Genomic DNA, 16,237 nt, shown 5'->3' with positions numbered 1-16,237 from the left:
TTACACTGGCTGGGGGCTTGTTTTGTACACTTGAAACTGGTGCAGTGCCATAGTGTCAGATTTTCAGGCTATTGATGGCTTGAATAGAACTTCACGTGCAAGCAAGAAGAAAAAAAGTACTTCGGGGCTCTATTCTTAGTGAGGCTTTATTTGAGTTATGCAAACAGAGTTTGTTTGTCTGAGGATCTATTTACACATTGGCCTTTTAAAAGCCTTAATAATGGATTTAAATGTATTCATCCCTCTATGATGTTTGCATTCTCTTTTTCCTCTCCTTTGGCTATTACATGGGTCGCCATGTAATTACAGGAAGTCTTAGCATAATGCATTTTCAGAGCACACAAGGAAACGCAAGAGCAAAGAAATGTATTGCAAGAGAACTTTGTTCTGCTTTCATTATTTTTGTTGAATAGGGATGAAAGGGTGGAACTGAGCTTCTTTCTAGCAGTATCTTTATTTTTTTAAGCAATTAAGCAAGGAAAAAAAAAAATATATATATATATATATATTTGTTTTTAAATTGCATGCCCTATTTATAAATGTATGCCCTACTCAGCAGGTACTTAAGCACATGTTTAACTTTAAGCACATAGTTAACTTTCTTTGACTTCAGTGCATGCCTTCACACACAGACAGACAGACAGTGCTCATGCAGAAGACTTAAGGTAACATTTTCAAAAGTGCGTCAGTAACCTGAGAGCCTAAGTTCTATTTTCAAAAGTGAGTTAGGGCCAGATTTTAAAAGATATTTAGGCTGCTTTTGAAAATATCACTAGGTTCCTATCTTCATTATTAGGCACCTCAATACCTTTAAAAACCTGGTCCTTAGGTGTTTAAGAGGCTGGTCCCACTGATTGTCAATGAGATTTAGGCTCCTAAATACCTAAGTCACTTTTGAAAATGGGATTTAGACTCCTAAATCACTTCAGTGCTTAAAATTTTTTTGCCCACAGTCTGGGATTATAAAAGCAGTCTAAGGTGGGTTACGCACTCAACTCTTGCTGAATTTCAATGGGATTTGGGCACCTGAGGCCCCTTTGAAAATCCCATCCTGAAGCTACTCCTAAAATCCCGTGTTTGGGTCTGTGTAAGAGAGAGACAAAAGCACACAGCTGAAATCTGCTTTGATTAACTTAAATATGTAGCGTGTTCTTAAACTGAAATAGAATGTCTTTATTTCTTCAATGAGGCACATATACCACGGCTGTTTCCAATGGACCAGCCCTATTTCCTGATGATGGCATTTACTGTAGTGGACAGACTATAATGTAAGTACAGTGTGTACTGTACTTCTTACAGCTGCTTTGGATTTCATTAAAATTTCCAGCTTTCCCAAAAATTGCTGACAGGTAATGTACTTCCATTGACAACTGCCTGTTTTTTAAAACAGTATTTGTAGTAACCGATTTCCGAAAGGGAAAACAATTAAATGATAAAAACACGGCCAGATGAAAAGAAAGAATATGAGTGAGACAGAGAGAGCACCCTTTTAGTCTGAGTTGTTTTCAATGAATGAGATTTGCTCGTTAAATGGAAAAAAAGAAAAGTTTCCACTGAAACCTGGGCAGAAAGTCAAATCAAATAGATGTAATTTGAGAGGCAATCCCAAATGACAGGTTGCATTCCCATTGCTTTTTCTAAATGATCCTTTATTGTTTTATTATACATAATGTAGTGAAACCTTCCTAAATAATACTGTGAAGAGAAAATTTGTTTCAAAAAGTATGTTCTTTTTGTACCGAGTTGAGTTAAATGATACTAGTTTGATGTGGTAAAGAAATAAAAATATGTTCATATACAAAGGACCTGATTCTCATTTACACTAAGGGCACTTTACTCCTCTCTGGCATGATAAAAGGGCCTTAGAGTTTTTGGCCCTGATTCTAATTTATATTACAGCTCCTTTATACCACGGTGCCAGTGTAACAGGGTCTTAATCTTGGCTTAAATTAAATTTACATTCACTTTATCTATATTAGGGAAATTTAGGGAAAATTACCCATCAGTGCTAGCAATGGTTCTGCTGAACTAATGTTAACATTGATATAAACAACAGTGTAGACAAGCTTCTGTTAGCTTTCAGCCTTTTTACCATCATGTTAATTAAAATGATACCTATGCCCTACCAAAACCAGTGATAATACCGTTCTAAAATCCCCTCAGTTTGCTACCAAATCCTGTAAAATAAATATGATCCTCATGCTTTGAAGCCCTTTGTCAATGACTGCTAGATAATAATCTATCTGGCACTTGCTTCCTAGAATTATAAACTGGCCCTCAAAAGTAGAGATGGCCCTGAATCAAACCTGCAGATCGGGGGACAGGGATCTGAATTCAAACTCAGGTCCATAGGCTATCTCTTAAATAACATAACTGGGCATTTCATCTGTTGATTTAAAAATGTAGCTTGAGTTAATTTTAAGTGGGTATAGATCATCTAACTAGCTGACACTACTGAAGTTGCTATTAGCTAAAACATTTCAGGTAAATGCTGGAATAGATTTATGTTTCCAATTAAAACAGAATCTGCTTATATCCGGCTGAGGCTGTATTGTGTTGTTCTTGCTTTTCCAGACTGTTAGAGGAAGAACTGGACTATTCAGAGTGCAGATTTCAATGACACCAAACAAACTTGAAAAATACACCACTGAGAAAATGTCCGGATTCTGGGAAATGTAAAAACCTCTGCCCATTACATCAGCAAAATCAAGGGATGTGAACATGCTTCAAAAGACAGTGGTAACCTTGAGAGTTTAAGCTCCTTATATGTAACAGATGTAGGCTCAGCTAAGCTAAAAGTTACAGGGAAAGCCAGGTGAATTCATTGTCTCTACTCAGGAATAATATGGGATTCTGTTTCTTATACCAAATATGCTAATAGTCTGAAACTTTGAGTCCGTGCATTGATGACAGAGAAAGCAATGAAGAGGGAGGCAAGGGAGATGAGAAAATTGGAAAGAGGAAAACAGCTTTGAGAGAAAGAGAAAATGAGAGAAAATTTGGGCCTCATGTTAAAGACTCTTTTGTCCCCTTTACCCCACTTGGCGACACCAAAACGGAGCAAAGGGGCCTCGGTGTAAATGAAAATTAAACCATTTGTAATTGTGTTCAGTGGTTTTGTTCCCATGGGTGCTAGGTGCTATTTTGTTGACTGCAACAAATATTCACTGATTTCTGTACAAAAGTAATAGCAATGGTCACTGTGATGATTATCTTGCATTTCTATAGTGACTCTTGTATCCAGAAGGATCCCAAAGTGTTTAAAGGAAACCAATATACAAGCTACATACAGGGATCCCTTTACTCAGAGCTGAAATGCAGCCAACGCTTGAGTGAAACATGACATCTCTTTAGCAGCATGTCGTATCGCTGCACAACACATTAGGGAAGGGAGTTAGTGTTTTTTCCATGTGAAATTGCAGGGAATCTTGGAAGACCGATAGTAATTACTCATTTAGGAGCTTGTCCAGAACACTGTTAACACCTTTACTCTTTATCAAAGTTCAGTGGGGACTTTCATGACCACAAGTGGTGAGGGCCTCAGTTATACAGCAGATCTGAAAGGCAGCACGTTCAACAACACAGTATCTGCTAAGACCATGTCAGGGCACTGCTTCTGCACTGACTTAATGAGAAGAGTGTAACTTATTTAATTGTTACTCCTTCTTACAGCAGATAGGAGGTTCCATAGAGATTTGCCAACCAAGAATTGATATGTAAGAGCAATGAACATCATGGCAAGCTGTCTTGTCTGAAGCCTGTATGATGAAAATATATTTGAATACCGTACTTTAAGTTAAATTATTTTTTCCATGCAATGGTTGAGGAATATCCAGCTACTTGGGTCCTTTATGTGGAACTGATAATGCAAAGAGCAAGTGCATAGGGTGCACTGATTTTGTGTGCCATGGATGTGCTCCTGCCCATACAGAACTCTGTGTCAAATATCCCAGTGAGAACAGGATCAGGCTCTCCTGAAAAGCACAAAATTACCTTCCTCTTTCCTAACACAGCATTACTGTGCATCTGGAATTGAAAAAAACTACTGTGACTGACCTTGTCGGCTGAACAATGGTCAGTCATCATGACTGTATTGCAATAGTGCCTAAGACCCCATTATGCCAGGTGCTGGACAAACACAGAACAGAAAGATGGTCCCTGCCCCAGAATGCTTACAATCGAAGCACATGGCAGTTTAACCACTAAAACAAGGTTTCTTTCTTCCCCCTCCCCTCAGCCTATTTTAATGTAATATTTTGCCAATTGGTAATAACACAGAAGTGCCAAATTGTGATATGAGGGTCAAAGGTTCCATAGCACAGTAGTGATCACCAAACACATTCAGTCCAACCCCACTTAATACAAACAGTGTGGTGGATTGCATCATTCTTTCCTCCACATACATTCTGGGAAACTTCTGAGAAAGCTTATCTACATGGAAGGTGAGATTTTTCAAAAGCACTCAGTGTTGGCTTATTTAGGTAAAATTCCCATTAACGTCAATGGTAGAGGAAGCAGGGCCAAATCTTAAGTGCTTTTGAAACCCCCAACTGCATGAGGCAGAGCAAACAGTCTTGTTTCTGGCTTGGGGGTAAGTGAGTGATTCCTTTCAACATCATTGGCAGCTGGCTCACCATATTTCTGCAGCCCTTGAAATCTGACTACAGGGCATGTCATTAGTTGAATAACATGGACAGACTTGCATGGTTTTGCATTTTCCATGATTGAGTTCTCTTTCTTAGGAAGCCACTTCATTCAGAGTGAGTTGGAAATGCCCCCTTTGGAAAGAACAAGCCTCCTGAACAATTCAAGTGTCATTTTTTTCATCTCCTCTTTTTGTATCAAGTCTCCTCCCATTTCGGAGCTCAACCTCTGACAGGAATGTTTCAGATGGAAGCAACAGTGTTTGGGTAAGACCCCAAACAGTCGTTTCCAAAAAATGGTGACTTGGATTCCAAACACTCACAGTGGGATTTTCAAAACCACTAGTCAAACTTTGCTCCCATTGAATTGAAGTCAATCTGAGTTTTCCCACTGATTTCTTTGGAAACCAATTTAGGCCAAATGGAGCTTTACGGAGAAACGACACCCAATCGGCACTTTTTTTGTTTTGTTTTTTTTTGGATTCCAGGCAGTTAGGTCTTCCTGCTCATACGTGAACTGTATATGAAAACTGGACCAAATGGAAGCTTAAAAATAGGCAAAGAGTGTAGCGATGGTTTAGGTTTCTGGAAGGTTAGGCACGTGAGGAGGAAATGCAGTCTTTCCAGGGCTGCTAACCTTGCAATATTTTGATTGAAATGAAATGCATTCCTAGCCCTGCATGTTGCATGGTTTCCTGTGAAGGGGTGTTTTTTTAACTTAAAAAGGAGAAAGTGAGAAAAGGCAGAAAAATATATTTTTAGTCAACTGTCATCTCTGACAAGGATGAGGATCCCAACAAGGTGTTCATTTATGCCCAGGTATTTCTTTAGAATCAAATCCCGCCAAGAGGAGTCTAGTACTAGGAAGGGTCTGTTTAAAAGTGGAGATTTATGGTAGAAAATTACCTAGCCTTAGGATAGAGACTTAGTCAGAGGCAGGAATTAATGGCTTGTCTCTGCAGTAAGCATTGTTAGTTGCATTATATTATATATATATATATATATATATATATACACACATACTGAAGGCTTTCCGAAATAGCAGTGAGAACAGCAGCAGATTTTTGCTCACATAACTGGATCAAAGACCCAATTGTTTCAAGAAAAGGAAATGACATAGTACGAGTGCCTTGGACATTAGCTCTTGTTTCTAGTCCAGAAGAAGGAAAGGCAACCCTTCTCTGAAAGAACAAGATAAAGTAGGAAAAAGAGGAGGGCCTCCAGCATATCAGAATTAGAAGGAAAGGGCCATTCGCATAGTCTTACTCAAATTCCATTGACCGGTATGACTTAGAGTGTACAGTACCTGTTCTGAGTTTATTAAAAGGAACACCCTTCATTGCTGGTGGGGCACTTCCTAAGCTCGGTGGTTAGTATTTGTCCTTGCCCTGCTTCCTCATGGGTTTGGCCCTAAATAGGGTTCCAAATCTTAGTGACATTTTCTTAACTCTCAGCTGATATATTATTACATCAGCAGGTGGAGACGGAATTATGAGGTCATTTGGCTCATGTTACTATTCTAAGATGGTCTGTTAACAAAATCACACTCCTGGGCCAGACATTGCTGGCTATGGGGTTGGAGGTGTGACTCAGGGAATATGGAGCATTCAGATGTAGATTGCCTGTGCAAATCCACTCCCAATAGGTCATGACCAACAAGCTGTTCAATGACCTGAATGAAATGAGCTGGTGAGTCTCCATCCACTTCCTAACGGACAGACATCTAGGTCACATAAGCAGATAGCACAAATTACATTAGCTGGACGTTGCTGACATTTTGAGTGGAGAGTCGAGGGCTGAATGGCCGACTGAATGGCAGAAGGGGCTATGGATATGTTAAGTGTCTGGCAGTGAAGGGGAATATGATGTAATTCAAGAGCACCCTCAGTGGCTGATTTAACCTCTTGATCTGTTCTGAAGGAAATGTAAAAAAGGATTTTGGCCAAAATGTGAGGCTGCAGTAGGTAAGGAAGTTAAAAACAGAAAATAAACATTTTAGTTCCTCTCTACCGTTTCCCTGCCAGAGCAGGGTTATTTGACACATTACTTTATCCAATTTTAAATGTCTCAGAAGATGGGATTTGCACCATTGTCTTGGAGAACTATTCCTTTGTTAAATATATTTCACCTCTAGGGAGCTTTTCATGATTAGCAGGGTAAAGGAATACAAAGCATGGAGTTTTTTCAGGGTTGAGAACTGGGTTCCGTAGCTGGTTGTGTTACTGCCAGTGTTACCGGCAGAATGTTACTAATGTGCTTTATTTTGGTGCTTGACTCATCACTGCTTTATATTGGTATAACTGCACTGACAACAAAGAGTCAAACTGGAGTAATGCATTGGTGACTCCGATTGTTTATCCTCAATACTATCCATATAGCTTACCGAAATGTGACTCCAGTAAATTACTGGCCAACAAACATGCATCGAGCATACCGTATGGAAACGATTTCTTCTTTCTTGTGCGTTGATCATTGATGTATCTGCTGATGGAATGTGCTTATTCCTGCAGCCACTGATATGCAGTCTCTGAAATGTCTGAGAAATATGTCTCCATGCAGTTAGGGTTTTCCACTGCTGAGAAATATCTTAATGGTAAAGGTTTGTTTACAAGGAGTTGCTGTTTCCACTTGCCGGAGCATTAAAAAAGTTGTTTTTTCCAACCACTAAGTAGACCTAAACGTTAAGTGTTTCTTAAGTTGGTTTTCCAGCTCCCCGGCTGCTGTAAACATTCTCTTTTGGTGGCTTAAAAGCAAACAAAACAAAAGTGTTGCTGCTTCCACTTAGCCACTCATAAGGAAAAAAATAATATTTTCAAAGCAGCTTAATTTTAAATGCCAGGTTGTGCAATATGCATGTTTCATTCACGTAAGTAAGTGCAAGGCTGTGTTGACAAAAAAGTTCTGTTGTTTTCGTTGGCAGCTCCTGCAAGACCTGTGTCCCAGGGAAGCCGGTTTTCTCCACTCCCACTGATTGAAGCGATATCTGCTGGGCTAGTGAGGCGGAGCTGATAAGCTTCAGTTCCCGGGCTGCTGACTTTAGCTCATGGAAATGTGATTCATTTCACCTTCCCTAGCATGAGGGAGAGAAAGTGAGGGTGAGGGTGACATTAGAGTTGTGCGCGGCTAGTGTTGTTTTTAAACAGAAACAAAATATATAATTCAATATAGAGCACTGACAATTTCCTTTAAAACAAACAAAGACGATAGGAGATACTAAGTCTGCTACAGAATACAGGGCAAAGTGGACCTCCAGTACACTGATGCAGCTTGTTGTCTTCAGTGGAACTGCACGGGGGTGTAATCTAAGAGCAGAATTTGCTCCTGCATTTGCTTTAATGACATTTAATGCAAGTGAATGTTTCCAAAGCCCTTCCCCCTGATATCTAGTCCACAAGAGGTATATGCTATCTGACTGGTCAACTCCCATGTAAAAGCTCAGTTCATGTAGGCCACCCAACAGGAATTACTATGGTCTGAGCTAGACTTGAATCAGCAGCCTGGAGATAAAGATCAGATTTACAAAAGGTGTTTAGACCTTTAAAGATGCAGATAGGTGCCTCCACAGAAAGGGATTCTCAATATGGCCTATGCAGGTTCAATGCCAAAGTCCCACTGAAATCAAGAAGAGGTAGGCAGCTAACTTTCTTTTGAAAATCCCAGTAGGTGCAGATCTTTAAGTACCTTTGAAATCTGGCCCTTTGGAGCCAAAGTTCCAATGGCTTTCAGTGAAACTTAGGGTATGTCTACACGATGAAATTAGGTCGAATTTATAGAAGTCGTTTTTTTAGAAATCGTTTTTATAAAGTTGGATGCGTGTGTCCCCACGCAAAATGCTCTAAGTGCATTAACTCGGCGGAGCGCTTCCACAGTACCGAGGCTAGCGTCGACTTCCGGAGTGTTGCACTGTGGGTAGCTATCCCACAGTTCCCGCAGTCTCCTCTGCCCATTGGAATTCTGGGTTGAGATCCCAATGCCTGATGGGGCAAAAAACATTGTCGCGGGTGGTTCTGGGTACATGTCGTCAGGCCCTCTGTGAAAGCAACGGCAGACAATCGTTTCGCGCCTTTTTTCCTGAGTTACCTGTGCAGACGCCATATCACGGCAAGCATGGAGCCCGCTCAGCTCACTGCCACCGTACGTCTCCTGGGTGCTGGCAGATGCGGTACTGCATTGCTACACAGCAGCAGCAACCCATTGCCTTGTGGCAGCAGATGGTGCAATAGGCCTGATAACCATCGTCATCATGTCCGAGGTGCTCCTGGCCGCCTCGGTAAGGTTGGTCAGGAGCGCCTGGGCAGACATGGGCGCAGGGACTAAATTAGGAGTGACTCAACCAGGTCATTCTCTTTAGTCCTGCTGGCAGTCCTGTTGCACCATCTTATGGCGAGCAGGCAGGAGATGAGGATGGCTAGCAGTCCTATTGCACCGTCTGCTGCCAGCCAAAGATGTAAAAGATAGATGGAGTGGATCAAACAAGAAATAGACCAGATTTGTTTTGTATTCATTTGCTCCCCCCTCCCTCCCTCCGTGAAATCAATGGCCGACAATTGTTTCGGTGAGGTCTGTCAGGGGCACCTTGAAAAGTTTAATGAAGATTCAGTCCTGCCTGAAATACCAGGGGGAGGGATAGCTCAGTGGGTTGAGCATTGGCCCGCTAAACTCAGGGTTTTGAGTTCAATCCTTGAGGGGGCCATTCTGTGTGACAGTTTTTGTTTCTCCTTGATGTAAAGCCACCCCCTCTGTTGATTTTAATTCCCTGTAAGCCAATCCTATAAGTCATGTCGTCAGTCGCCCCTCCCTCCGTCAGAGCAACGGCAGACAATCGTTCCGCGCCTTTTTTCTGTGCAGATGCCATACCACGGCAAGCATGGAGCCTGCTCAGATCACTTTGGCAATTAGGAGCACATTAAACACCAAGCGCATTATCCAGCAGTATATGCCGCACCAGAACCTGGCAAAGCAAAACCGGATGAGTAGACGATGTCAGCGCGGTGACGAGAGTGATGAGGACATGGACACAGACTTCTCTCAAAGCATGGGCCCTGGCAATTTGGGCATCATGGTGTTAATGGGGCAGGTTCATGCAGTGGAACGCAGATTCTGGGCCCAGGAAACAAGCACAGACTGGTGGGACCGCATAGTGTTGCAGGTCTGGGATGATTCCCAGTGGCTGCGAAACTTTCGCACGCGTAAGGGCACTTTCATGGAATTTTGTGACTTGCTTTCCCCTACCCTGAAGTGCAAGAATACCAAGATGAGAGCAGTCCTCACAGTTGAGAAGCAAGTGGCATTAGCCCTGTGGAAGCTTGCAACGCCAGACAGCTACCAGTCAGTCGGGAATCAATTTGGAGTGGGCAAATCTACTGTGGGGGCTGCTGTGATGCAAGTAGCCAACACAGTCAAAGATCTGCTGATATCAAGGGTAGTGACCCTGGAAAATGTGCAGGTCATAGTGGATGGCTTTGCTGCAATGGGATTCCTTAACTGTGGTGGGGCCATAGATAGAACCCATATCCCTATCTTGGCACCGGAGCACCAAGCCTGCGAGTACATAAACCACAAGGGGTACTTTTCAATAGTGCTGCAAGCACTGGTGGATCACAAGGGACGTTTCACCAACATCAACGTGGGATGGCCGGGAAAGGTACATGACGCTCACATCTTCAGGAACTCTGGTCTGTTTCAAAAGTTGCAGGAAGGGACTTTATTCCCAGACCAGAAAATAACCGCTGGGGATGTTGAAATGCCTCTAGTTATCCTTGGGGACCCAGCCTACTCCTTAATGCCATGGATCATGAAGCCATACACAGGCAGCCTGGACAGTAGTCAGGAGCTGTTCAACTACAGACTGAGCAAGTGCAGAATGGTGGCAGAATGTGCATTTGGACGTTTAAAAGCATGCTGGTGCAGTTTACTGACTCGGTTAGACCTCAGCGAAACCAATATTCCCACTGTTATTACTGCTTGCTGTGTGCTCCACAGTATCTGTGACAGTAAGGGGGAGATGTTTATGGCGGGGTGGGAGTTTGAGGCAAATTGCCTGGCCACTGGTTACGTGCAGCCAGACACCAGGGTGGTTAGGAGGGCATGGTGTGCATTAGAGAAGCTTTGAAAACCAGTTTCATGACTGGCCAGGCTACAGTGTGAAAATTCTGTTTGTTTCTCCTTGATGAACCCCCCCTCCTCCTTGGTTCACTCTACTTCCCTGTAAGCTAACCATCCTCCCCTCCTCCCTTCGATCACCGCTTGCAGAGGCAATAAAGTCATTGTTGCTTCACATTCATGCATTCTTTATTAATTCATCACACAAATAGGGGGATAACTGCCAAGGTAGCCTGGGAGGGGTGGTGGAGGAGGGAAGTACCGGTAGGGTTGGTGGAGGAGGGAAGCACCAGGTGGGGTGGTGGAGGAGGGAAGGACAAGGCCACACCGCACTTTAAAAGTTTAAAACTTTAAAACTTATTGAACGCCAGCCTTCTGTTGCTTGGGCAATCCTCTGGAGCGGAGAGGCTGGGTGGCCGGAGGCTCCCCCACCGTGTTCTTGGGCGTCTGGGTGTGGAGGCTATGGAACTTGGGAAGGAGGGCGGTTGGTTACACAGGGGCTGTAGCGGCGGTCTGTGCTCCTGCTGCCTTTCCTGCAGCTCAGCCATAAGCTGGAGCGTATTAGTTTGATCCTCCAGCAGCCTCAGCATTGAATCCTGCCTCCCCTCATCACGCTGCCGCCACCTTTCAGCTTCAGCCCTCTCTTCAGCCCACCACTTACTCTCTTCAGCCCGCCATCTCTCCTCCTGGTCATTTTGTGCTTTCCTGCACTCTGACATTGTCTGCCTCCACGCATTCATCTGTGCTCTGTCAGTGCGGGAGGACTGCATGAGCTCAGAGAACAGTTCATTGCGAGTGCGTTTTTTTCGCCTTCTAATCTTCACTAGCCTCTGGGAAGGAGAAGATCCTGTGAGCCTTGAAACACATGCAGCTGAAACACATGCAGAAAAAAAAAGGGACAGTGGTATTTAAAAAGACACATTTTATAGAACAATGGGTACACTCTTTCACGGTAAACCTTGCTGTTAACGTTACATGCATAGCACATGTGCTTTCGTTACAAGGTCGCATTTTGCCTCCCCCGACCATGTAGCTAACCCCTCCCCCATCCCTCCTCCCTGTGGCTAACAGCGGGGAACGTTTCTGTTCAGCCGCAGGCAAACATCCCAGCAGGAACGGGCACCTCTGAGTGTCCCCTTAAGAAAAGCACCCTATTTCAACCAGGTGACCATGAATGATATTACTCTCCTGAGGATAACACAGAGAGATACAGAACGGATGTTGTTTGAACGCCAGCAAACATACACTGCAATGCTTTGTTCTACAATGATTCCCGAGTACGTGCTACTGTCCTGGAGTGGTAAAGTGTCCTACCATGGTGGATGGAATAAGGCTGCCCTCCCCTGAAACCTTTTGCAAAGGCTTTGGGAGTACATCCAGGAGAGCTGCGAATGCCAGGGAAAATTAATCATTAAACACGCTTGCTTTTAAACCATGTATACTATTTAAAAAGGTACACTCTCCAGAGGTCCCTTCTCCACCTGGCGGGTCCAGGAGGCAGCCTTGGGTGGGTTTGGGGGGTACTGGCTCCAGGTCCAGGGTAAGAAACAGTTCCTGGCTGTCGGGAAAACTGGTTTCTCCGCTTGCTTGCTGTGAGCTATCTACAACCTCATCATCATCACATTCCTCGTCCCCAAAACCTGCTTCCGTGTTGCCTCCATCTCCATTGAAGGAGTCAAACAACGTGGTTGGGGTAGTGGTGGCTGAACCCCCTAAAATGGCATGCAGCTCATCATAGAAGTGGCATGTTTGGGGCTCTGACCCGGAGCAGCCGTTTGCCTCTCTGGTTTTCTGGTAGGCTTGCCTCAGCTCCTTAAGTTTCATGCAGCACTGCTTTGGGTCCCTGTTACAGCCTCTGTCCTTCATGCCCTGGGAGATTTTGACAAATGTTTTGGCATTTCAAAAACTGGAACGGAGTTCTGATAGCACGGATTCCTCTCCCCATACAGCGATCAGATCCCGTACCTCCCGTTCGGTCCATGCTGGAGCTCTTTTGCGATTCTGGGACTCCAACATGGTCACCTCTGCTGATGAGCTCTGCATGGGCACCTGCAGCTTGCCACGCTGGCCAAACAGGAAATGTAATTCAAAAGTTCACAGGCCTTTTCCTGTCTACCTGGCCAGTGCATCTGAGTTGAGAGTGCTGTCCAGAGCGGTCACAATGGAGCACTCTGGGATAGCTCCCGGAGGCCAATACCGTCTAATTGCGTCCACAGAAATTCGACCTGGAAAGGCTGATTTCAGCGCTAATCCCCTTGTCAGGGGTGGAGAAAGGAAATCAATTTTAAGAGCCCTTTAAGTAGAAAAAAAGGGCTTCATCGTGTGGACGGGTGCAGGGTTAAATTGGTTTAACGCTGCTAAATTCGACCTCAACTCCTAGTGTAGACCAGGGCTTAGTCTCATTTTAAAAGTGACTTAAGGAACCTCAGTCTGCAGTGTAGACATATCCTTTAGGAGTCTAAGCCCGGGTTCTGACTCCGGTTTAAGCCCAAGCCCCACTTCCATCCACACACAAATCAGTTTGGTCAGCAAGTACGCAGGACCCGGGTCCTAGGTCAGAGCCTGAGTCCTGCTGCAACTTGTGGCCACACCCTGTCATTTTGCAGTGTGGACACAGGTCAAGCTACAAACTCGAATCAGAAAGTCTGCACAGTGCGGTACAGATGCGTTAGCATGGCTGTGAGACCCAGGTCCAGAGACTGTAAACCCAGGTTTACAATGCAATGTGGATGCTCAAGTGCAGGCTTGGAAATATCGAGTCCACAAGCCCGGGTTCCACAGACCTGGGTTTATCATGCAGTGTAGACACTGCCTAAGTGACTTGGGCACTTTGAAATTTTTACCTTATGTCTCCACAAGGGAGAAGGGAAGGGTATGTCTGCTCTTCCCTGAGCACAGGGACTGCAACTTTGGCGGGACCTTAAGAAGGCTGGGTGAGGATGGGAGGGAGAGGGGCAGGAGGAGGGGAAAGATCCTTCCTCCCCCGATCCCTGGAAACCTGGGTAAGGACTAGGCACAATCTAGATCTAAAAGATAATCCAAGAACTTCTGAATATGAGCAATATTCCTGAATGGCAGAAAGTGACATTATAATCCCATGAGAAACATCCCTTCTACAAAATAAGAGAAATTTAGTGCGCGTGGAAGGCTCCGTATTTACACTTGCTGACTGAAGGCCCCTGTTTATGCAGCAAAAAGATATGACCTGGGTGGGGGAGATGTGAAAGCCGACCACTTACCCCCACCCTGGAGCTAACCTGGAAAGACTGGATGGTCATAGTCATAGAGCATATGGCCAGAAAGCCTCTAGGTCATCATGGTAGTTCACCTGCCTGAGACTGCAGGAAAAGGTAGTGGGTGTGATGGTGTGAGCTAGTGTGAAAAACCTTACGAGCAGGGACAATGCCTTCTTTTGGGATGGTACAGCACCCAGCACATTATGGACACCAATAGAAACAGCTTGATAATAATAATAATTTCACAGAACTTAGGAAAGTTGACCTTAAACAGACCTTTAAAACAGAGCTACCACTCCACTATAATAATGGTCCGGGCACTGAAAGCACAGTTCTCCTGGCTTCAAACGTAAAAATGAAGATAATTTAAAGCTGCCAAAGGCAAGCAGCCTGTCGCTCCTATAATAATAACTGCCACTTTAGCCTGCTCGCCTGCTCATTGACATTACACAGTATGTGATTTTTTATTTAGTACTTTTTGTTTCCTCTGTAAAAATGACAGGAGTAGGTTCCTGGCTCTAAGTGCCTGATCCTGCAATGAACTCCTTGGCAGGCAAAACCCCTGCTCATCATTGTGGAATCACTGATGGAAATAGCCAGCTTGGCTGCTAAAGGTTTAGAGGTACCTCTCATTATATGGACACTTGCAGGATATTGCCATTAAATGGCTTCCTTTCTATGGCTTCAGCTTTCATCCTTTCTTTGTGCTCTCTCGCTTCTCTAGTAGGAAATCGTATAGGATATGATAAGGTTGGTTAGATATCTATAGAAATGGACTAATGTTCTATAGATATTATTCTAACCACCTCTGGAATAGTGTAAGATCCTTTTTAGGTGTTTTTTAATAGTCCTATAGAATTTTGTACCATTAATCCATTAAATTTCATTGCATAAAATGGTTAAAGAAACCTACGGAAAGGGACTCATTCTCTTAAATTCTCTACAACTTTTCCATAAAGGTCTCTTCTTGAATTATGCAAGTTTAAAACAAGAGTCTGTAGGTAATTAGCATTTTACTACTCCAACATGCCTATCGTGCCCTTGATAAAATGTACCGGGTGCGGCCTTCTTGACCTGCCTTTGATTAAATGCCGTGGGTGTGTCTAGTTGGTTTAACGTTCCATTATTTTTTTCAGACACTGGCATTTTAATGTCTAAATAAAGATAAATAATGTAACTTCTGTCTTTAATCATGGGCGATGTTTCTTTACACATTTAGTTTTAAATTTTCCATAAGGACCACATTATTTTGTTTTATTAGAAGCTCTGCTAGGAAGTGTAGATGATATACAGCACAAAACTCTCTCTGCTTTCTTAAATTAGCCCATCTGACTTACAAGAGGAATATAGGTTTTAGACACAGGAGGTGGAATTTTCGAAAGCGAACAAGTGAGTCTAACTGCTTCCACAGAGTCTATGGTAAAACTCCCAATGACTTCTGTAAGGCCAGTGCTGTTACTGATGGCTGCAGTGGGCACAGAGTTAGGCCAAAACTAAGCATGTTTGATAATCCCACATATAATATATTCTTCCCCACATATCAGTGTACTTAGGGTGGGCCTTTCAAAAGCGTAGAAATGACTTAGGCGCACAAGTCCTAATATCTTTCTGTGGGACTTGTGCTTGTAGGTAATTTACTTTTCAAAAGCCAACACTTAGTGTGTATCAACTGCTACCAGTAGATGTATGGCCGCTAATGCAGAAGAACAAAGCTGTTGTTTTAGATCAGCAGAATGCTTCTTAACATGATGGAGAGAAAACTCAACTAAGAAAGCCTGGTGATGTGTGTTCAAATCCCCCCCCCCCCACACTGTGAATTCACTCTACTGAAAGTGTTAGCATGCTTGCTGTGTGTTTAATGGGGGGGTATGTGACAAATTGAAATGTGTGTGTCTTTGAATATCAGAATGTCAGCGATATTTGGGCATGATTCAAGAGTGGAATCTCATTGCTTCTGCGCAGTGCTTAAAAATAATGCTCTCTCCATATAACTTGAATCAGCTAGAGCTGGTTAAAAGAAAAGGAGTACTTGTGGCACCTTAGAGACTAACCAATTTATCTGAGCATAAGCTTTCGTGAGCTACAGCTCACTTCATCGGATGCATACTGTGGAAAATACAGAAGATGTTTTTATACACACAAACCATGAAAAAATGGGTGTTTATCACTACAAAGGGTTTTCTCTCCCCCCACCCCACTCTCCTGCTGGTAATAGCTTATCTAAAGTGATTACTCTCCTTACAATGTGTATGATAA

The sequence above is a fragment of the Natator depressus genome, chromosome 14 (genome assembly GCF_965152275.1).
Source record: "Natator depressus isolate rNatDep1 chromosome 14, rNatDep2.hap1, whole genome shotgun sequence".
Classification (NCBI taxonomy): domain Eukaryota; kingdom Metazoa; phylum Chordata; order Testudines; family Cheloniidae; genus Natator; species Natator depressus.
This window is presented reverse-complemented; position numbering follows the sequence as displayed.